We start from the raw sequence: 23,910 nt of genomic DNA, 5'->3' as shown, positions 1-23,910 counted from the left end.
CAGGTTTCTGTTGGGTGTTACATGAGGGATAAAATTGGCCCTGTTACATTAACAATTAGTGGATTGCTCATTTTAAAAGAGCTGTCATAATCTGAAGTGAAGAACACATGGCCCATTGCTAGTTAATCCTAAAATAGTTAATACTGTGCAATTCATGCTAAAATTAAAATCTTGATTTGGCTAATGTATTCACTTAGATAATTTTCACCCATTTCAGAATGGAAATTGTTTTTCAAAAAGCAATTTAGCTTCACACAAATCTAAACTGAATTTATTATTGCATAGGATTTCAGTCATATCCACTCATTCTCATTTCCAGCTAGACACAGCTGAACAGCTTCCATGCCCTCAACAGTGCTCTGGAATTCACAACCACACTGAAGCAGCTTGTTAGCATAGTGATATAACATATTCATTATATGCCAGCAGAAGCATTGCAAAGTTTGGATCTGTTGTCTTGAAGATGGATTGATACTACATAGGATTCTTTACAATTTTACACCATTCTTGCCTGCATTGTCCCTGCTTTCAAACTAGGTAAAGAGCTATTTCCTCAGCAACTACAGAACAATTCATTTCCGTCCTTTCACAGAACACAACATCATTACCTCAGTGCCAAAACAACCTTCTGATGGAAAGCCCTTCTAAATGATAAATTGCACATTCAAGGAGTGTTTAGAAGGCTACTACATTTCAAAACTGTTCTCTCTTGTATTCCTAAACTGTGTCGATGAGCTGAGCAGTTCCAATTTTAGTAACTATTTTACCACTGGATGTACATGTCTGTTATGCAAATCCTTTCAATTCAGAAACTTGTACATTCAGCTGCAATCAGCTAATCAGGTATGTTTGCATTCCCTATTTTCACCCACCCAGTCATAGGGAATGTACATACAAATTAAAATCATGCTTTTCTGCATGTGTTTGCCAATTAAAAAAAAAATCTATCATAATCAAAAAAACTTGACCAAACAGACATATAGCCATACTTAAAACCAGCACAAGCATTTCTGAATACCAATTACTGCAATCAAACATTTATGCAGCTGCACACACAACTGAGCCTGTACAAGTGCTGAGCACCATCCTTCTGATTAACTGTGCTCTCAGATTTCATGAATACACATGTACCCCAAGACAAATTATCAAAATCTAATTAAAAATTTATAAAGCCCCCACTATTTAAGGCTCTCTATAGAGTCTACGAATGCTGATAAAATAGAGGTTCATCAGAATTTTCATTAGGGATTATATTATTCAAATGTCTAAAGTAAAGCCATAAAAAGTACTTTAGTTATTTATCTGAATCTTCACTAGTCTCTAATATAAGAACACCATTCCACACATTTGGTTCCCTTGACACCCTGGCAGTCTTTTGAAGAAAGTAATAGAAGGTAGTAATACCTAGCTCTTGCACAGTGTTTTCACTAGCAGACCTTACATTTCTTTACAAAAGAACTAAGTCCCTTTATAGTCTTCAGTTTTACCAAGTGAGAATCCCACCTAGGTATGTGTATCCATATTTTGCATGTAAAAGAGGTGCATTAGCCATGGAAATCATTAATAATAATAATAATAATATTGTTATTACCATCTTAGAGATTACTCAGTTGAAAAATACACCTTCTCTGGTTTATTACACTTTTTAGAATTTGTTTCCAGAGGACTGGAAGACATGGTGAATGTTTGAGTGTTTAAGGACTGGAAAAATGTACCACATGAGGCATTCACATTCCTGAGGCTCATAAAAATCAGTAGAAGTCAAATGTCCTTTGCCAGATTATTATTCCGTGGTGTCAGGTAAGAAAAAACATCAGTCTCTCTTGCCTACAGTACAGAAATAATTAATAATTAATCCTCTTTATTGGATTCATTGTTGCAAAACTTCAACACTTTTATAGTTCATAACCCAAATTTCTATACTCAGAGATGTATTAACACAAATGTTTTTTTCAGCTTGGGTTCCAGAAGAAATGGTTAGAGCACAAGCAGTAATGCAACATGGTAAAGAAATGGACTCAGAAACAAACATTTTATTCATTTGTTGGTTTGATACAACTAAAAATACCATCATAATCAGGGAATAGATTTTAAAAAGGAAAAAGCCTGAAAAAATATTCCTAAAAGATGACACAGATACACGGAGTATAAAGTTCTCTGGTGTGCTGTGTAATGACAAGTAACTTTCAGCTCCCTTGTAAATCAGTAGGATTTACCTTGACTAGAAGAGGAACAGGATTATAAGCCTAAAATAAAAAATACATACTAGGAACTAGTACTCACCAACTCCCCTGATTTCAGAGAGCTCAAAATTCAAAAGAAATTTTAATTAAAGCCCAAAACAAAACAGAAAAGAGGTGGCAAAACCAAATTAGTGTACCTGATTTTTTTTTCTCCAATGCTCTCATTTTGTTCCTTCCTTACTCAGATGGTACAAATAACAGGATTTGAGAATGTGTTTTACACTCAATATGTACAGCCACCCCAAAGCCAAGGATTAAAGCAAGAGTAGGAAGTATCTGTGCAGAATCTTTTCCTTCATCTGCTACTCCCAAAGTCACAAAGTAAAAACTGAAACCAAAGTCAAGTAAATGCATTAGACACACACGTTTTCACTTACAAGGCACTATTTCAGGTTTTTTTTGCCAGTTGGTATTTTCAAATACTTACTGCAATTTGTTTTATTTTTTCAGCTATTGAGTATTTAAACTATCACCACTCATGCTACCAAAGTAACAGAAATAAACTTTTTCACCTACAAATCCTATCCCCTCAAAAGATAAATATTACTGATATAAATAGGATTGCCTAAAAATACAATGGAAGAGAACAAGTCTGATGAATGATCACAGGATTTCAAGTGTGCCCAACACAGGAGCTGAGATTTTCACACATATGGAAATAAGAGAGAAAAATGTTTTCCTGGGGATATCACCTCCAATAATCACATAGAAAAGAACATAGAAATTACATTTTTCTATGGATGATGTTGCTTGGAGTAGGAAGGGGGTTTTAGGATAAATGGCAAACCATAGTCTGCCTATTTTTCAGTAAATGCATAAAAGCATATTCCCTTTGGACACATAACATATCCTAAACAATAGAACAACATATAAACAAGGAATGCATCTTGTTTTTTCAACTCAAATATTCACTGGCAAGAAGAAACTACAGAAGAGTAATTTGCAATAGCCTGGAAGCTTTAATTTGAAATGCAAGGAAGAAAAATAGGTCTGAAATGCAGTAGTGGATCTTCATCTAAAGTGGAAAAAATAGGCAATACACATTGATTTTCTCTTTGGAATCCTTGCAGGCCAAAGGTTTGCCAGATTAATTAGCAATCATGTTAACTAAGGAGCCTGGTCACTGCCACAGTATCACCATGATGGAAGACTTTGCAACCGTTTTAAAATTGATGACCTTGTTGCTTTTGGTCCATATTTCTCAAGCAGACTGGAATCAAGTAGATTTGAGATCTCATGGTATTTTATTCTGGTTCAATCCAATTTAATTGATTTTGCATTGATTTCAGAGATATTTGACACTCAGAAAGATGCCTTAAGAATAAGCAAATTCCCACAACAGTCATTAAAGACCTATAAAGAAAACTGAGCCTAAGTCTTTCCTGAGGGGTGAGAACCATCTCTGCTCATTTTTCTCCACTTTAGGTTGCTTCCTTTGGTTTGTCCTTATCCAGTTACCACATGGATTCCAGCACACAACATTCAGCATCAATCACAGCAGATGCTGCCTCTCATGGCACAGACAAGGGGAAGGGAGGGAACGCTCCCCACAAGCTGAGGAGCAGGAGAACATGGCATGGAACTGGAAGCATTGTGGAGGGATGTGAGTTGCTGCACTAGAGTGAGTAGCAACATGATGTCATTATGAACTAGGCCTCGTTAATTCCAATGCTGATGAAAAAAAAATTGTTTTGCTGTCATTTTTAACCATAACATAGACATTACTGCAAAAAAAAACCCATGAATATGGAACAGTACATTAATAGAGTATTCAAATGCACTGCTATCAGTGCAAAATGTTCATGTCATCAATCTTATTCACTTATTCACCTCTCCTGTCTGAAGAGAGCATGCAAAGTGTTTTAGAAGAACTAGGCTTTTGTCCTATTCTGCATAGAAAAAGAAGATTGAAAGAATTCAATTAATCTGGGAGACGCAGCCAAATTTCATCCAGTTCAGATGGAATTTTCTTCATATGGAAGTATTTTTAATTAGGAGAAAACAAACTCATTTGTTCCTCTTCTTACTAGTTTGAATTATTCTTTAATTGAGAATTAATGCATGAGAAGATTAAATAAATTATATTGAAATGAAGATGTATTAACCAACAGCATTAATGTTCTCATTGTCTGTAGGGTAGAAGAGTGGGAAAGAAACCTCTGATGCATAAAATTTAAACCTGGCACCTGGAATCATGCATGCTTGTTGGCATTTCATTAAAACATGTCATTGGAGAGCTGCTAAATAACTTCCATCTTAAAGAAGTAAGCCTAAATAGTGACTTGGGCTTTTCCAGATGAGTCTGAGTGTCTAGGTACAATAGCATTAATGTCAGCTACAAAGCAATGCTCAAAGTATGCAGAGATACATCAGTTAAGCCATGTATCAGAAGACTACTATGAAATTAATTCTGTGGAGGCCTCTGAATCTAGCATTGAAACACATTGTCAGGCTGTCAACGAGGCAGTGTACCTACTAAAGAGGTAAGAGAAAAATACAAGGACAAGAGTTTATTAATAAAACAGCAATACAACTCTTTAAACAGATGTGAGCTTCAGTTTCTCAGTTTAGTGCTCCCGAGGAAAGTCATTTTCAGGTGACAGTGAGCCCGGGTAGGACAGGAATATACTTGGCCTTTCACAAGGAAGCTTGGAGCACAAGTGGAGACAAGGCAATGGAACAGGACAGCCACAGTGAATGGCTCAGCTGGACAAACACTGCATGGTTTGGTTACTCTTCCTCAGCAGGGGCAGAGGATGACAGCAATGATGGAACTGGCTGGCTACTTCAAAAACACCTAACAGTGTCCCTGTTCCCAGCGTGCCAAGGCCTGGGTTACCATGAGAATCAGTCAGTCCCATCTTCTTTAACACAAGAAAACACTGCTGGGCTGAGCTAAAGCACAGTACAGAAGATCAGTGACATGTGAGGAGAAAATTCTGAAAGCAAAGTGAAAGCCAAAAGTATCCCCAAGAATGCTTCAGGAAAGTTAATGGATTGATAAAAAGAATAAATTTGAGACTTGGAATCAAGGTACAGATGGTTGAAAAGGCTCTATCTTAAACAAAAATTGTATTGCCTGACCCAAACATTAAGAAGTTCTGCAACAAGTTTCTGTACAACAAAGAGGTGCCTTCTGTTGATTTCCTGTTTTCATCTGACCATTTGTAAGAACCATTCAGGGCTTGTTATTGAATGTAAAAAGCAATTCTAAGCACAAAGCTTTGACTAAAAGAGCAGATGGTGACCTTATCCCTGATGGTTAGTTCACCAGGCCTTATGCATATGGCTTTCACATGAAAATTTAATCAAGATGACCATACAGATGTAGAACAAAGTGATTTCAAACTGCCACAAAGCAAACAAGGAATGTGTCTAAAATGGCTGAAAACAAAATAGCTCGTGACTTGTTCTTAATAGGCTTGTTCAAATGTCAGAACTAAAGAAAAATTCTCTCTAGCAGTTAATTATATATAACAGCAGCAATATCACATTCTCTGTTTATGGAAACATGTATTTCTTCTTATTCACTCTGGTGTTCTTCAAATAATAGTAATAAGATTTGTATTGATACATCCTGCAAATCCTGAAGACAATAAAATATTCAATGTTTAGCTTTTAAGAATTAATCTTTAACAAAACAATCAAAAGAAATTTAAAAGAGAAAAATGGTTAATTGGCCATAAGGTTCACTAGCAGATACAAGGTGAGCTGGCAAGAGCACTCCACACCTTATGAGACCACATCAGTCTGAGTACAGAGAAATGCAGTCACTCTTCTCTTCTTTGAGAGTTCACAGAAATGCACAATTCTTGGCTGGTCCAGTGCCACATTGCATAGATGGCACCTCTGCAAAATCTTCATCTTCCATGAGAAACAAATTCATATCCTCCATCCCATTAAGCAGAACAAACACACACACATGCATGGGAGTCCCAAGAGAGGAGCAGGTAGAACCCAGACCTGTTTCCTTACCAAACACCAGGGACAGACTAGAAGGCATTTCCAGCAAAAGCACTGCATGCTCTACAATTAACCATCAGCAAGGACCTTCAGATTCTGATCACAGACAGGACAGCAATGCAAAAAAATCTTGGAAAGGTGGAGAAATAATTCAGAGAAGCAATGGAAATGAAACTATGATAGCTATGTATGGCATGTAGGCCAAATTAATGGTACAAAAGAACCCCATAAATCAGCCAATGTACTTTAAAAATGTCACACTTTTGCAAAAAAAGGTTTTCCTAAAGGCTAATACTACCTGCAAGACAGGCAAAATAATTATTCTGGGCTCTTTAGCACTGCTAAGACCTCAACTGGAATGCAGTATCAACTCCATCCAAAAAAAATATCAAGAAACACAAGAAGAATATGGAGAGAATGGAGAGGAGAACAAGAATGACCAGAACAAAACCTGCTACAAAAGACTGAAATTAATTTTCTTCAGTCTTAGGAGACCAAAGGGCAACAGCTTTGAAATCTGTGGTGGGAATGGATGGGCCAATTCTAACAGCAAGCAAACAGGGGGACAGGTCCCAAAGTGACATTGTGATGGCTGTTAAGTACAGGCCAAGCAAACTTACAGCAAAGGACAATTATTCCTGGTTTGGAACTCAGGAGTGTTCTGATGGTCTCTCAGGGCACCTTCTGGCCCTGTTTGTCTAGGAAATCCTGAACCAGAGAGTCACTGGGTCAGGTTAGATTCAATTAATGTCTCCTGAACCCATCACAAGGTTACTTAAAATGAAGAGTTTGGGTTTTCTTCCTCCCTTGCCTCTAGGTTTTTTTTTCTGCTTGGTTAACCTAGTTTTTGAACCAGTGCTAAGTACACGGCCTAAGGAGCTGGGCTTTTAATTTTTCTTTCTTTAATTAAAACGTTATACTTTTAATTAATTTAATTTTAATTTAATTAAAACGTTATACTTGCACAATCCCTACCATCAATAAACTAGATTTGAATCTTTTTGCCATTATGACAAATCCTCTCTCCACTGGAGAACAGCTATTGAAATGCCCAGTAACATGACACCCATCCTGCTGCCTCAGCACCATGTGCTGATTTGATGGAATAATCTGTGTGTGTAAACAACTCTGGCTTTGGAAAGCATGAGAGTCCCAAGATGGTCCATGTGACCATGGAACAGGAGAAGGCTTTTATGGTTTCATCCAGAGACACAGAGAATTGTCCAGAGAATTCCAAACCATCCTTTCTTAACCAATGAATCCAATTTTTTCACACAGTTTGCACATATTCTTTTCTTTTTTTTTTTCATATTTTGAAATACTACCTGTACAGAGATTAAATGTGAGGAAAAAAAAAAAATAAATAAATCCAAGACCCACAAACTACTCTCTAGACCTCTGGATGTAAACTGATACTTCCACAGACAACATACATGTGGTAACCACAGCTGAAATCTGATCCACAATACTTGAGCTAAAATGGCTCAAATAGGTTTATAATCACATTTTGTGATTTAGAGAAATCTTAATATGTGAAAATTTTTCATGTCTGCTCTGATAGGCAGCTGAAGATTTTCATAAACAAATATATTTCATTTATTTATTACATGTGCAATAGGTCAAATACAGAGATTGAATACCCATAGGAAATACTCTTAATTCTAGACATTTTAAGGTAAGATAGCTTTTTTGAACTGTCCTTCTATTAAATGATGCCTCAGAGAAGTTTAAGGCAGCATAATCATTAATTCCAAATTAAATTGACCGTGGTATGATTTGCATCATATAATTTAATGTGATAGTAGTGGAATGTTGAAAAGACACAAAAGACCAATATTTAAATTTTAAGAATTTCCTATTAAAAGGTAGCCTGAAAACCTGCAAAATCTAGTAAACAACGAGAAAAAGGATTAAGATTGGCAGTGCTCTCAGTGACCTAATTTACATGTGAAAGAGCTCAAATTCTGGTTAATTACATTACAGACAAAACCCTGAGTATCCAAGGTATGGATATTCATTTCTGAGAGAAATCTCTACCTTCTTTCTCTATTTTCTTAAAAGATACTTCATCTCACTGGTATTCACAGATCTGCAGAAAACATCCAGGTAAAATACACAAATAAAAGTGTAACAAATATTGATAGAAAAACTGGTTTAGTATGTGTGTTTCATTAATTTCAAGATTGTTCAGCTGAATATTCTGCTTATCTCTCCCTCTGCTGGATGCTCCTGTGAGCCCCCTAAGCCTTCTACCTTTAATTCATAATTTACACAGAAATAAAGAGAAATTCATGAAACTTATGCACAGTTTGGGAAAAAAAAAATATTCACTCATGCATTCTTTCCTTTAAACTTCTTTTCATCTCCTTCCATATCAATTATCACTCAGGTTACAAATAAAAGAATTAAGAATTAACTGAGATCACATTCCCATACTCCACATCAGTAAGATTCCCTCCTGTAGCAGCCTCCAGGAGGATTGTGATTTTCAGTGAGGTCTCTGGCACCATTCACTAGAGAAGGAGGTTTAAAATAATCTTCTTTTTTTCCTCCATATCACATTACACTAGACACATGTACACAACCCTTTAATGTGCTTTCTAATAGCACATTGGAATATTAAATTTTACAGCTCTAGATTTGTAGGAGTTTGTCTGTGTTTTGTGTAAGAACTTGGCAAAAGGATAGCTGTTGCTCCTCTTCATTTTGTTATTAATTTCCCCCAGAGCATTTTTCCTTACTTTGTTCCAGACTGGTTTGCTTTCTGGATTTTTACTTCCAAGGGGTGTTCAAGTAAACTCTAAGTACAAAAGACAACATGAATTAAAGTGAACAAAATTTCCTTGTTAACAAGCTAAAAAAATCTGCTCCTGTAGTCATTCAAGGCAAATCCACAACAAATCTCGGGTGAATTTAATAGCTCAGTAAAAAATAATGCAAAGCAAATAATATTCACAACTAGATGTTTCCTAAAATTATATATGTGCATTCAATTTGTTCTTCTGGACTTCTACTGTGAGACAGAACTGAACGATGAAATTTCCTCTACAAATCCATCTATTGACAGGACAAGTCACTCCAGCTACTTAAGAGATTCACACCCAGAGTCTTCCAGCCTTTTCAAACACACAGGAATAAATTGAGATTCCTAAACTGATACCCAGGATTCTCATGGGCATGAGGAACGTTCCCTGATTTCAGTAGGGTTTTGTAAGTACTTGGAATATTTAATATACAACTTCACATAGGGACATAGGATCCTCTGTTGGAAATGAAATAAGTTTCCAAGTTAATTTTTAATTAATTGTATGTAGTTGCCCACTTTTGGCCAGCATCATTTAAGTTCCTTCACAGACATTGTTACTTTGATCATTAAACCTAAAGTTTGTTAAAACTAAGCCTGACAAGCTTTAATAAACAAAACCAAAGGGATTTGAAGATTGGGCATCTGGGATTTTAAATTTATGGTCCTCCAAGGGCATTGGCATAACCAGAAGATACAGAGGAGATTAAGGCCTGGAAAACTGGAGATTCCCCATCTGAGCAAGAGACAAAGACTAAAGAATGTGGACCAGATTAGCATGAAGAGTGAGAAATCAATAACCAATAGGGGACAGAACAGTAACTAATGAAGAGAGTTATGCAATGTAGAACCAATGAATATTAATTTCTTTGTTTGCTAAAAATGTATTGATAAGTGGAAAAGTCTTGTATTGGGGTCTGTGCAGAGGCCAGAAATTTGTCAGCTACACACACACACCTCTTGACCAAGAATAAAGAAGTATCTTACTCCCTAACACTAAAAAGGCAAAGAGTCTTATTAATCCCAAATATTCAGAGGATTTCAGTAACACCCCCATATATCAAAACATGCAAATCTGTCTATTCTTCCAATTTACCAGCCTTCCCTAGGCCAAAACTGATTGCAACACTCATTCAAATTAATTAATACAAGGCATGGAGTTTGATGTTTTACATATTTCTGTTCTAATACCTGGTGCAGGCTGATAGGACACATCAGTATATGTTTACCCTCAACCTACATATGTACCCTCAGCCCACATATGAAGAGGAAGAACTTCTGGTACTGCAAATTATTTGAAGTGCTTTTTAACCTTCCCTAGTATTGACATAATTTCCTTTGGGAGTGAGACAGACCCCTGTAATAAGTTGTAGCTTCTATTCAGCACAGTAGATCTCATCTAGTCTGGCAAAGGTTCTTCTCTGGCAATTAATTTCATGTTTTATTCATCCCAGAATTCTTTAAAGCTCCAAAACAAAATGCTACTTTGTGCATTGCAAACCACATTATGAACAGCTAGTATCACAAATAAAGGTGCTTTTTGCATAGCAATCAGATTGCCTCCTTTCAGAGAAAATGAATCTAGCTCTGTATTTATCTCACTAATTGCACTCACAGCATTACAAATTATCACCTGCCTCCCATTTACATGATTCAAAACTCAATCTCTGTAAGTTACTAAACCAAAAGTGAGCCATACGTTTCCTCCTGAGACCCAGAAAACACATCATTTCAACTGTAGATCTATATGAACTAGATTTATCAGGAAAAAAGTTGATACCCTAACTGCTGAATTGATACCCCTCTGATCATTATAAATGTGAAGAGCCAGTCTCTTACCTGAGTTCAGTTAAATTCCAGAGATAATGTAACATCCAAATGCAAAGCACTGAGCACTTTCACAGCTTCCCCCTAGATGCCCTCACAGCTTTAATAAGTTTATTGTTAAGGTTAGTCAGTCTTCATTGTTCCACTGCAGAAATGAAAAACAAAACTCTTCCACAGTTACAGAAATGCAGGTCCCAGCTAGCAGGAAAAATGAACTGCACAGAGTTACAATTCAGGGGCCAGATTCTGCTGCTCTTATTCAGGCCCAGCTCCCAGTGATGTGACATCAATGAGTTCTTTTGCTTGAAGCTGTACTGAGTAAAAACTGAGAGACTGAACCCCCAGTTGAAATGCTAGAGCTTAGAAAGCAGTGGGGATCAAGGCAGCAACTGACTGGATAAAACCAGGGTAAGCTACAGTGGAAAAGATTAATTTTCATTAGGGCAGAAGCTGCTGTATGAGACTGCTAATTTAAAGGTAAATACTCTCACTGCACTTTAATTCTTCTTGTATGAACTAGTGAATTTTTGTGACTATTAACCTACCAAATCCCAGGTTTACCTTTACAAAAAATTTTAGAGAATTCTTGTAAATAATGAATGATAGACTGCACCATGTAAATATTATTCAGTCTAGCTTTGAGAAAATGATCTAAACTAATCACCAGCTGACAGAAGATGTTCCTCTTCTTTCCTTAACAATGTTCACGTGTATTTCATGGATATAACATATACACCAGGTTAAGACTGTATTTAAAATGCACAAAATGCCAACAAAAAAGGTTTGTCAATTTACATTTCCTTCTATTTCCCTACTTCATTAATTGTATTTATTTGACACCCTGATAGCCAAATGCCTTTATTTGTTAACTACACTCCTCATTTATCCTGAGCAATATAATTTTTTTTTCTGGTGATATGAGGAGGAGATATATACACTACAGGCTATAAAAGCACCTCTTTTTACTACTGCCATGTTGTATCATCTCCACCTTTTGGCTTGAAATTTATTGGAGGTGAGTGTGATCAGAATTACACTGGAAGTCTGTATGCAAGCAGTTTTGGCATTGCACTATAGCTGCAGGAAAAACAGCCAGGCTGAAGGCTTGAATTATGATCCTGGCCCTTCCCCTCCTGTCTTCCATGGCCAACTTTCTCTTAACGTCCTGTTGGAAACCTGGCATCATAACAGAATGTAAAAGAGTGGAAAGAATGATGTTCAGAATCTCTTGGATTCTTTGCACTGCTTTGGTTGATGGCATCCACAGTGAGCAAGCAGCTCACTGCTGCAAGGATCAGTTTATCCTTGGGGTTCTCAAGAAGAGAAAAATCCTCATATCTCCTTCTTCTCTTTCTTCTCTTTTCCTTTCTTCCTTTCTTTCTCTTTTAAGGTGTGCTTTGTCTTTATTTTTGGTTTATAGGGAGATGGATTATGAGAAATCACAATTAGGGGCAGTTTTTTCTGCTGGTTCAACTCAACCTGAGTCTTTGCAATCCAGCACCAGGAAGCATTATGAATCAAAAGCTGAATACATACGATTTCTCTGCAACGAAAAACCCACCCCCTTTAAAGAGGGGTTCTATGAAAAGAAACTCTCTTAAATAGCTCCACAGAAACACAACTACAGCTAGCAAAAGGCTTTTGTACAATTACACCACTCACCTTCAGAGGATTTATACTTTGCTAGCAAATAATGGCCCACTGTAACTACTTTCCTCACTTTCCTACACATACAAGAAAAGGACACAGAGCAGATCTTGCAATCAAATATGCAGGGCTTTTATCTTTAGTAAACTATGTAAGGCATGAATAAAACATTTGTTTGTAATTTTCCACAAACAGATCTTAGTATTTATGAAGTTGTTGGTTATGCATAACTTTATTTGTAAGTATGTTACAGCCTGGCAGGGTTAGTAAAACCATTTTTTCAATTGATTTTGTCTACTTTGTGACTTAGATGGTCAGTTATTGCTTCCTCCAAGCTGGAAATAAATAAATAGTCTTTTTCTTAACTGTGTCTATATATATACATATATATATATACATATATATATGCAGGTTTTCCTGGGAAATGAGACAAACAAAGGCCCATGTCCAGGAAGGTGAAAAACTGTCTAAGTGTGAACTGAATGCATTGGAGTAACTACCCTTGAATGCAGCTGCACAGTGTTTACTTAATAAATAATAAACTAAATGACTAAAATAATCCTTTATCTTACTGGGTTTCTTACCCTAAGAAATAACATGAAGTGTTATTTTCCTGAAGTATAATACAAGGGTCACCAGTTCTGCTCTTATCTAGGAATTATCACCTCCTCCTCTCAGCTCAGACTTCATAACCTTTGCAGACATTGTGACTCACTATAACTAAAAGAAGAATGACAGTAAGAAGGAAAAATGCTAGCAGTAATTTGAAGTGAAGTCTCTACTTGAACACTTGCCTGTGTAGAATTTTCAAGCAAGTCCTCCAAAAACAGATTTCCCAGCCAACACTGGTCATTTTGTTTCCACCAATAGGATTTTATTACATTAGGATGTTCCATCTAAAAATTATGCTTTTGGCCTGAGCTGTCCCTTCAGGGTAAACATATCAGCTCCCTAATATTTCTGTATCTGCTGGACAACTGTACCCATGATGATGGAATTCTGACAATCAAAATATTGTGTTTCATCCTTAATGCAAATAGTTGCTTTGAAGTGCTCCAGGTTTATTGAATGAACAAATAACATGTTTGTGTAAAATATTCAGGGAAAATGTCCACAACCCATCAGCATATAATTGCAGTTTGCCTTTAGATTCATACAGTATATCAACAAATCTTGTTTGAAATGTACAGAGGCTCTTCCATTTTAACTGGCTTTCCTGACAGAAACACTACTGATAAATCAGTTTATCTTGCAGTATATAATATTGACTCTTAAGAAAAAGCCAATATAAAAATGAAGTAAATCTCAACCATTTAGAATCAGGAACTGGAGTAAGATTAGGCTTCTGTACTGCTCCTGCAAGGGATAGGGGAGGGAGCAAGGTTAAGCTGTGTGAGAGCAATCATCTTAACACATTTGCTTTCCCCCTCACTAAATTAACTGGGTAAGACATCTCCTTACTATGTTCTGTCACCTTCATGCATCAATAGCCTGAGTCAGATCAGCCATCATAAATCACCCTTTACTCTGTTTTCTTAGCACCTCAGCACCTCATTATTTAGCCACAGGATGGATATAATGACACTTGCTGCCATTAAGGTGCCATTCTTTTAAACACCTTTGAGAAAAGTGCTGGATAACGTTATGACCAAAAGATAACTGCACAGACATAGAAGATTATGATCAGGAAAAAGAGCATTAGAGTCCCAGGACTTACAGGATCTCTTACCTAAATGAGTAGCTCAGCACAAACTGAGAGGAGAACAGTATCTGATTATCTTTTTAGGTTGTTTGTCTTCCACTAAAATATCAGGAACTGGGCAAACCTAAAATCCCTACTGTACATCCATTACAAAGTGATCTTTAAAGTCCCCTCCAACCAAAAGTATCCCGACTCTGCTAAAAAATAGGGCCAAATGCTGGCATCTTTCAATAACAAGAGAATGTGTCAGTCAAAGTGAGGATGAAGTATGTGCCCAGCCAATGTCAAAGAAAAAAAAAGCTTCACTTCAGGTGGCAAAGATGCTGCATGTATCAAGTCCAGCTTACAAAGGTTTTCCTGGTCTTTGTCAAGTCCATAAAATAAAAGCATCCTATAAAATAAAAGCATAAAATAAAAGCATCCTATAAAAAAGAATTCAAAATCTATTTCTCTTGAGCTGGTAATACAGGCCCCATTTCAGTACAGCATAGTGTGCCAACATGGCAAAAAAACACAAGAAAGGAGAAGGAATCTTCCCTTGTAACTTTTACACTGGAGTAATTTTACTTGATTCTTGTTCTGTAGTCCCACTACTGGATTCTCTCAACTAGCTTTGAGTGCTGTTTTGAAAGACAAGTTCCCAGTCCTCAGAAAGATTTAATTTCTTCCCTGCCAAGCCCTGTATTGAATTCAACTCCCCCTTCATAGATGCAATTTAGCCACTTAATTATTTTGGTACAAACTCCCTCCCTGTCCCTCAACCACCAGACCTTCTCATTGACTTAACCTGGCCTGACTGAGCTATAATCAAATTATTCAAATAATCTGAAAAACCAGTGCATGAACAGTTTTTTTCTATTCATCATCCTAAACCAGTCTGTTTAGACATAAACACACTCATGAACCACACTGCCTTTACATGAAGGAAGTGTTGCTTGGCTCCTTGTGTAATTTCTTCCTCAAAATATTTGCTCTCAAATGGGCTAATTGTTTGTTGGAGAAAAACAGTGGTTTGTAAAGGCTCATGAAAATAGACATGTGCTAGGGGATGAAAATATGGTAGGAAAATATTTTATAGTTAATGTCTATGCAAACCTAGTCAATGGTCCTCCAAATAATGAGCAGAAGGAAAATCATATGGTTTAATAATGCTTGCACACTGAATAAATTGAAGTTACTCCAATGGAGACAAGGAATGAAGCAGTTGTAGAGAATTACCTGTTTATCATTACTAACTCATACAACTTACAGGACTCTGAACTCTTACCAGAATCCTAGTGGAACTACGAGCAGCCATCACAGCATTCTGGAATCTTCACTGAAGGATCAAAGAATCCTCTGCTGAAAAGGCAAGGGAGAAAAATGGTCTGTAGACAGTTCTGTCTCAAATTTGCTTCTGTCTTAGATTTGCTTCAAATATTCTGTCTGCAATTCTCTTTCTCTGGAAGACAAAGTAGGAGGAATCTTCTCCCTGATGCTAGTGTGAATTTAGCTTGTGTGTTTGTATCTCCATGGAGACAATGCAAACACATCTGTTTCCTTTTTATGCTTCTGATGGAAGCATTCTACACAGAATTCATCATTGCAGGAAACAAAAACATTATCTCGAGGCAGAAATCGAGATAATTTCTTACACAATGAAAAAGAAACCTGGTTTAGTCCATTTCCATCAATGATTACTGTCACCAGAAGAGCAGAACAGTGGCATTTACAGCCATATCTCAAAGCTCAGGGTTTGCATTTCTCAATACTTGAATAATAAAATAATGTTAACAAAACAGTTGACATTAAGCTCGTATTACAAGACAAGAAAAAGAAATATAAATGCAGGATACTCATTGCCATCAGGAGAAATGTGATATTCTACCATTCTGAAATGTCAGTATGACATCATAATGCTGCCACATCTGTTATACATTGCTGCCCTTCGTGTAGTCTCTAAAAATTAGAAATTCCCAAGACCTGACAACAAAAGTACATTATCTGTAACTTTATTTTACATTTCCTCTAACATTTATGCACTGCCAGCTAATGAAAAAGACATTGCATTGCAGTGGTGTCGGTTTTGTTCCTTTTGTTAAAGATGTTCCAAGAGCTGGCAAAGGAAAACAGAAGTTTAAGCAGCATTCATTGTTTCAATAGCTGAATGTCCATTCAGTGCCTGAAGCACGTTAAGCTGGTTTTTACCAGTCATAAGAATGTCCCATGCTCCTTGTTAATCCACTAAAATAAGGGAACATACCACTTGCAAACATCACTGCCTGCATAAGGAGAAAATACGAAAAAGAGTTCCTACCAGAATTTTAGTGATTTTCACAAAATCAAGTCATTAATTTTAGAAAAGCCACATTTATCACAACACACTACCTTCAATATGCATTCTTAATATTCCAGCATTTTATTCATCATTCCCACTTGTGAAATCTTTAGTCTGCAATAAGAAATAGTCCCATGATGCAATAATCAATTGTTAGGTGTGGCCACAAGCCTAAAAATAAGTTCTTTTTATAAGGTACCTTCTCTTGAATAGAAGTGATTCAACAAAGGTAAGTGTAAAATGCTCTGCACTTAGGAAAGACAAATGAAATACATAAAAGCAAAATGGGGACCATCTGGCAAAACATCATTTCAGCATAAAAACATCTAAAGCCTATGGTGAATTAATAACATGGTGCTCAAACACAAAAGACTGATCTCATTCTGGGAGGCATTGCTACAAGAGTCAACTTCAGAAAAAGGTAGTCAATATTTTCCCTCATTAAAAGTACAAAAAGAAAACTGTCCATAAAGAAGGAACAACTCCTATGCTTTGTAGAGCTATTCAGTACATACTGCAATATTTTTCAGAGGGGAGGCAATTTAATAGAAGACAATTAGGTACCCATAAAGTGCTAGTAATCAAAAAGAATGTGACTGTTCATATTTGTGATGATTCCAAGGTTAGCATTAACATTTTGATATGTTCTTTCCCTGTTGTAGTTTAGGGGATGGCTTTGCCCTCATTGCTGTGGTTAACATTTCTTCAGTCTCGATGAAATCAGCCTCTAATTTACTATGTTGATTTTTAGGCAGGAAAGGCAAAGAAGCCATGAAGGTTCTGTGGGTATTGGGCAGAGGGTTGTAATTCCAATTACAGGAGGAGTTCCTGCTGCAGGAGGGAACTAATGCAAGAGCTACAGTCCCTACACCTCCTTGTTAAGTCTTTGCCTAATTATGAAGGGAACATACAGATACAGTAGGTTCCATCTAATTCTTTCAACTAAATGAACAAAGAATGCCAAGCTTAGCTATGAGCACTCACTGTTATGTCAGCAGGCTTCTTAAACACAGAGATATTATTTAAAATTCTGTAAGTTTATATAAACCAGTATTCTGGCTGGTTATGCTATCATCAATTGGTTGGTTTAATCTCTTTGAAGTCCTAGACAAACCAGTCTATTTCCACATATCTAGTTATATTAACTGGTGTTAGGCACTAAGCTATCTTTGAATTTCATTCCATTCGTGCTTTGATCATTTCAGGGAATAGCAACCATTTAGCTAATCAGGAGAAAGAGAATAGAATAACTCACTTAAAGTCCTCAGTTTGTAGTGGTGACCAGCTGTGAAATCAAAGCTCTTTCTGGTTAGCACAGGCTTGGGGTAAAAAGGGATTTTTACATGCTGATGCCCATTTTTGGAGAGCAGAAAAACAGATGTTCCATTACAAGTGCATTATTATTCCTTCTGTGAATTTACAAACATTGAGCAAAGAAATGTTGGCGATACTTAAGAGCATATAACTCCAGAGAAAAATGTGCTCTCTTTCATTCCTGGAATCCAGAATATACTCCTCTAAAATGACTCAGCATTAGAAATAAGTTCCTGTATCTTAATTTCTCCCTATGATACATCCACCCATTTCCATGCATCATCATTTGGTTTTAATTTTCCAATATCTTCTAGGGCACTGTTGTTACTGAATGATGATGCAACAGCAATATAAAATCTTCTTGGGATCATACTTGACAGGCAAATGCTTCTTTGCTCTAAATCAACAATACCTGCTACTATGTGTATTATAAGGATGTGTGGGGTGTAAATACTAAGAATTAGTCAAAACCTCTGTTTGAGGCCCTTTTCCCACCTAGCTCTTCTCATTCTGTCCCCTGGGAAAATAACCTACTCAAATATGAAGGGATTCTCTCAGGTAGCAGGAACAGACTTTGCTCTTTTGGTTTTATCTTCAGCAATAATTATGCTTTCACTTTACTTTAGAATGTACAAATATTATTCCTGTGACCTTTTGGGAGCAGCAAACACATCCCCTGAAAACTGCACTCCCAAAATTCAAAATTTAGTTTGTAGCACAATGCTTCCTTCAGGACAAAATGCCATAGTCCTGGAAAGTCAGAGCATTCTCTCTGCTCTGCTGCTGAATGATTGATATTCCTAGAAGATTCAGCTCTGGTAGATAAGTGTCAACATATTCTTTCTGCAGGTCTCCAGGGCCTGAAGTTTGAATTTAATGTGAACTGAATAAAATAATTTACTTTTTATCACCCATGGTCCATGAACTGTGGTTTGAGGCCAATATGTGGCTCTAAGGTAAATGAGTTTAGCTGCAATTCCCTAATCCCTGGATAAGATCATAAAATCACCACATATCACTCAGTACTGTTTAGCAAAAAATGCTTGCCTCTCCAGTAATAATGAAAACTCTGAATTATAGTCACTGACTTCACAAAGATGATGTCTCTGGGAGGTTCAGGTGAAGGATGTGACTGTGTATGGAGAGGATGGAGTGCAGCCAGCACAGCACAGTAACCTCCCTTTCACGTTGATGTTTGATTTCTGGAAATCTACTCAGAAATCTGCTTTAAAAACAACGAACCATCCTCTTGCTTACTCTTTCTCTCTTAAACAACATACACATATTTTTATACGTAATCTTTTTTTAGTTAAAACTTGTGCTCTGCCTTAGGTAAAATTCAAGAATAAACTTGGGGGTAACTCCTGATGTAGACTGCTGTAATGACAAGGTTGTTATGATTTATTCAGTTTATTCATATGCAAACATAGAAACTCAAATATAGAGACAGTTGCTGAAAAAATTAGTCTTTTTCATAAAATTACATATGCTAGAGAAGGAAAATACTCAAATATGCAACAGTCAAGGTGTTCTCATTTATATGAATTCACTTATTTCCAACATTGGTACCACCTCTCTGGATTACTTGATACTAGCTTCACTAAATTGATAATGTAGTAGCAAGAACTTCTACTAAACAACTAAAAGCAAATCAATAGCAAGAATTCCACTAAAATAGAAAAGTATATCTAAATTTCAACTCAATGGCACTGCACATTCAATAGCATAAACCTGATGGTGCTTACGTCCTGGCATGGAGCAGAAATAGCCAATACTGCAAATCCTCCCATTTCATAGGTAAAACCTATCAAAATAGAACACTTCTGCCAATTTAATGGCATAATCTTGCATGAAAAGCATCCATGAGAGAAAATGCAGAGGGAAAAATACTCTGAACACCTTATTTTTTACAATTTCTTCACACAAGCTTGTGAACTCCTTTGGGATTGTTCGCACAGTGAAAGATGAACTCAACAGAACACTCTCAATTTTTTTCTCTGCAGCAAGCTTCATTATTTTTTATTCCATCATGAATTCTTTTAAAGAATCTTTCCTTCAAGTTCAATAGACTTATTAAACAAACTTTCAGTTAATAGGGAGATGGGAGTTTAAAGAACAGCAAATAGACATCAGCCTGTAAATTGATGGATGCCAGCAGTGCTCAGGTATTTTTTGTAGAATTGAAGTGACTACAGTCAAGCACATTCTACTCAGCTGAGTTCTCGAGTGCTATTCTAAATCCAGAATCATTTCATTATGTAGGCATAGGCAGAATCGGTCCAGATTTACCAAAAGCAGAACAGAATTTGTTCACAGACTATGTTATAAAAGCTTAATTTAAGATTTAACTTAGTCCTGGTGCTTTAAAGCCACGGGATTTGCTGGTTTGAGAAGTCTCTCACTAATGTGCACAAACAGCAAACCAGTCTAGAATGTGAACAGAGCTGTCCACATCTCACTGTGACTATTCAAAGTTAGTTAAAAACATATTTAAAGTAAGGATAGTAATCAAAGAAATCTGAAATAAGAGTTGCTACAAAAATAGTTACACAGTTTAAACTAAAGCAGTACTGGTCAGTGTGCATAGATTATTCATAAGAGTTGCTGTAATTCTCGTTTCAACTCAGGTGCACTGAATTATCTCACTCCACCTCTGAAAGAAAAATAAATCTAAAGCAGATTTCATTTGGCACAGAATCTTGAGGCAAGGGTGACAGATCCTGATAAGAATATGTTGGGGCTATCTGTGTGTGCATACTTATTTTACACAGTGCTAAATAAAATATCAGTCTTTAAAAAAACCAATCAGACAGTGATGTTCACATAGGAATTCAGAGTTAGTGATATTCTTAAGAATATATGACTTTACACCCTGGATTAAAGTGGATATACACTAGCCTGAGAGATGTTCATACTCAAAAAACTTATTATTGATTATTAATATCATATTATTAATTATTCTGTGCAGGTGTGCTGCAGCATTTTCTTCCAAAAGGGTTCACATAGGGTCTAGTTCAGAGATTTTCGGGGCTACCTTTTTCCAGTTCATTTCTGACAAACAAGAACATTATCACATTGTCTTATACTTTGTTTCAAGCTGAATCTCATTATTCAGTTTTCCTTCTCATACTCCATCACCTCCTTGTTTGACCTCTTTCTGAATAACTTTTGAGTCTACATTTTACACCCTTTCAACATGTATTCTTTTTTGTTTCCATGCTTGAATTTGTACATTTTTTGCTTCCACACACCCCAGATGGAAACATTCTCTAGTCTATCATGTATCTGTTGCTGCCCCTCTGCCTGGACATGATCTCTTCGATGAGGAGCTGTGGGAACAGGTAAGAAATGAGTAACCAGAGGGTACAGGGCAATTGCATTAGACATCTCTCAAATGAGAGATGGGAGGAAAATGCTTTGAAATCCCAGCTTTTCAAGGTGGAGGAAAAACCTCTATTAATACAAAATGGACTGACTTAGATAAACCAAATTGTCAGGGAAAAAGAATTCTTAGTGATGCACGGAGCCTAAATGAACAAAGCCTCAAAAATGCAGGAATTTTTTGTACATTCATTTGAAAATTAGAGCCAACCTCTCTAATGTGTATTTCAGTTCAGAGGTAAAACATTTGTAATACCCACCAGCACTTACACAAGAAGTGATCTTAGCTCTGCTAAAGTGGTTTCTTCTGCATTAGGTTTTGGGATGGGGGAGAGACATAAGGATTTTTTAATTTGCTTGGTTTTTACATAGCAAGAACTGACTTGTTCCTGGCTAAAACGTCAATGCCACTGAAATTGTGCCAGGGATATATTCAGATCCCAAATACATCAAATGTAAAGTGCCAAGAAACAACATCACAGTGTTCAGCTTAGATATGGCAAAAGAACACAAATACAGGGCAATAAGGAATATTTTCTTTCAAATGGAAATGTACATATAGCAAGTAAAGTTTTGTCATCTGACAAGAGGCCTCACGTGCCATTCAGTGCCTGTTTCCAGCAGTTAATGGCTAATTTTCTTGCAGTGCTTTTGGGAGCAGTTTGGGCCTATATTTGTAAGGGTAAGCAGACAGTGCCTTCTTGTTGCCTAACGGGACTGGAATAGCAGCAATGCTACCATTAATTCCCTGCTGTTTTCAATGGGACCCAAACAATAAAAGGCAAAGTGCTGAGCATGCCAGGCTATTTGTCTGTGGGCAGGACTAATGTGTGGGGCTCGGTGACACTGCTGCAGAGTTTGTAACAGACAAAATGTTGTGAAGAAGTAATTATTGTGATGGTACAATATTGGTGTAAGATTAAGTGAATAATGAAGTTAATATGATTTAATCTTGTTGTGACACATATGCTAATGAAATTATGGTAACCAACAGGTTCACCCTGACTTTAATGTGAGATTATGCATGCTATACATATAATAATGAATATGTAAATCAGCACCAAGAAAGAATGGAATCTAAAGAATTTTTTTTTTACAACTGTTCCCTATGGTCATGCTGCAATGCCTGCTGTATATTCTGTTTCAGAAAAATTGTAGTGGGAGTAGGAAAGCTTCTGTTTTGATTCTTCCAATAAAGACAGCTCCTATCTATCTGAATTTGGCAGAAATTCCACTGCCTTATAATAATTTATGCAATATTTTTCCCAGGGACAGGCCATGTAACATCATTCACAGCCACAGGAGATGAGTCACAGTTAGGAGCAGTGGGCATGGTGCAGTATCATGTTTGCAATGTGCTGTAGAGAGCAGTTAATACCCTCCTTGGCTTTGAGTTCTGGCAGCTTCTTAACTCAGCAACAGCATGCTGTGAGGACAGACAACTCAGCCTCGTGCTCTGCCTGAGCTGAAATATCTTCCCAGGCTCTGGAACCTGTGGAAAGCCAATGGTTCATCACAGAGCTTAGCCCCAAAGGCTTAGAGCTGCTTCCATGGCATGGGATGTATTTACATTGCAGCCCTACATGTTCTGTGGCAGCCAAGCTCTTCAAATTTTTCCATACACGAGAGGGATCCTGCTCTTCAGCAGATAAGACATTAACTGTGTACAGATCTAAGTGCCAACCCCAGTTATATTTTGTTACAGACTGATCCAAAGGCTCCCAAGGCTATTGGTCTCTTCTTACTTTGCATTATTAGTACCCAGTATTTGTTCAACTGCCCCTGAATGGACTGGGGGACAGAAAGTGGATAACATGAAATTCCCTCCAACATAGATGGGGTGAAATGAACTGCAGCATTCTGATAGGGGTTTGATGGCTCAGGCCCCTACTGCCCCAAAACAATGTGGTAAAAGCAAATTACCAGATGTAGCACAGTGCCAGACATGCTCATTAGCAGAGGTTGTTTTGAGGGGAAGACAGCCAGTTCCATAGCAGGATTCTTCATGCTGAAAGACAGTCACAGAAGCATTTTGCTTTTGCAAATTAGTATACATATTTGTCTTGTCAGGCTTCTACATCTGTTTAAATGTTGCAAACATTTATGACTATTAATTGTAATTTTTCCAGAAGAGCTGTCAGTCAACTCTCTACTGGTTACATTTTGACCTAAAAAATAAAAAAGACCTGAAAGATATACTGTGATCACATTCCATTAAGAGTTAGGCAAAGCACAGATCAGATGGGCCAGGATTTGACTTTTAGCTCAAAAAAGCCACCAGCTTTAGGAGTTGCTGAATTCAGCAAGCTGAGAATTACAGAGAATGAACCCCTAAAATCAGCATTAAAAATAAATTACCTATAACTAAATTATATACTGACAAATAATAAAGGCTCAATTGGCAAATGTTAACATTGGAGCTTTCCTTCCCATACACCTTCTTCCAATATTATTAAGAAAATAATTTCAGTGTTTTATGATTACAAGTCATTTTTTCTCATACTCAGTTAACTTTATCTCTAAATAATGATGATGTTTTATTCACATTTATTCACATTACATAATCTGGATCATTCATGTACTCCATCCAGGAATACTTATAATTTACATTCTTCCCTCACAGTTTGAGGAGAATAGAGCAAATATAAATTGGCAGCACAAGTGTAACAAAAGGTTCTTTAAAATCTTTATTGTGACTTTGCCCCCCTGTGGA

The 23,910-nt window shown here is 36.8% G+C and overlaps 1 long non-coding RNA gene across 16 annotated transcripts in view; it reads right to left on the bottom strand.

Moving 5' to 3' along the window:
- Positions 1-23,910, bottom strand: part of LOC148221839 (uncharacterized) — a 54,532-nt gene that overhangs the window by 11,059 nt on the left and 19,563 nt on the right. For 15 of the 16 annotated variants that reach the window (XR_015807377.1, XR_015807374.1, XR_015807381.1 and 12 more), the window contains 2 exons: positions 23,121-23,205; positions 19,214-21,145 (listed from right to left, as the gene is read on the bottom strand). This is a non-coding gene — a long non-coding RNA (uncharacterized LOC148221839). Of the gene's footprint in view, positions 1-15,452; positions 15,527-19,213; positions 21,146-23,120; positions 23,206-23,910 lie in introns of those variants that run through there. The other variant, XR_015807386.1, reaches the window with a different exon arrangement.

Source organism: Sturnus vulgaris, chromosome 17 (genome assembly GCF_052056855.1).
Source record: "Sturnus vulgaris isolate bStuVul1 chromosome 17, bStuVul1.hap1, whole genome shotgun sequence".
Lineage (NCBI taxonomy): Eukaryota > Metazoa > Chordata > Aves > Passeriformes > Sturnidae > Sturnus > Sturnus vulgaris.
The sequence above is the reverse complement of the archived record's forward strand: the minus strand, read 5'-3'. Positions and strand labels throughout refer to the sequence as shown.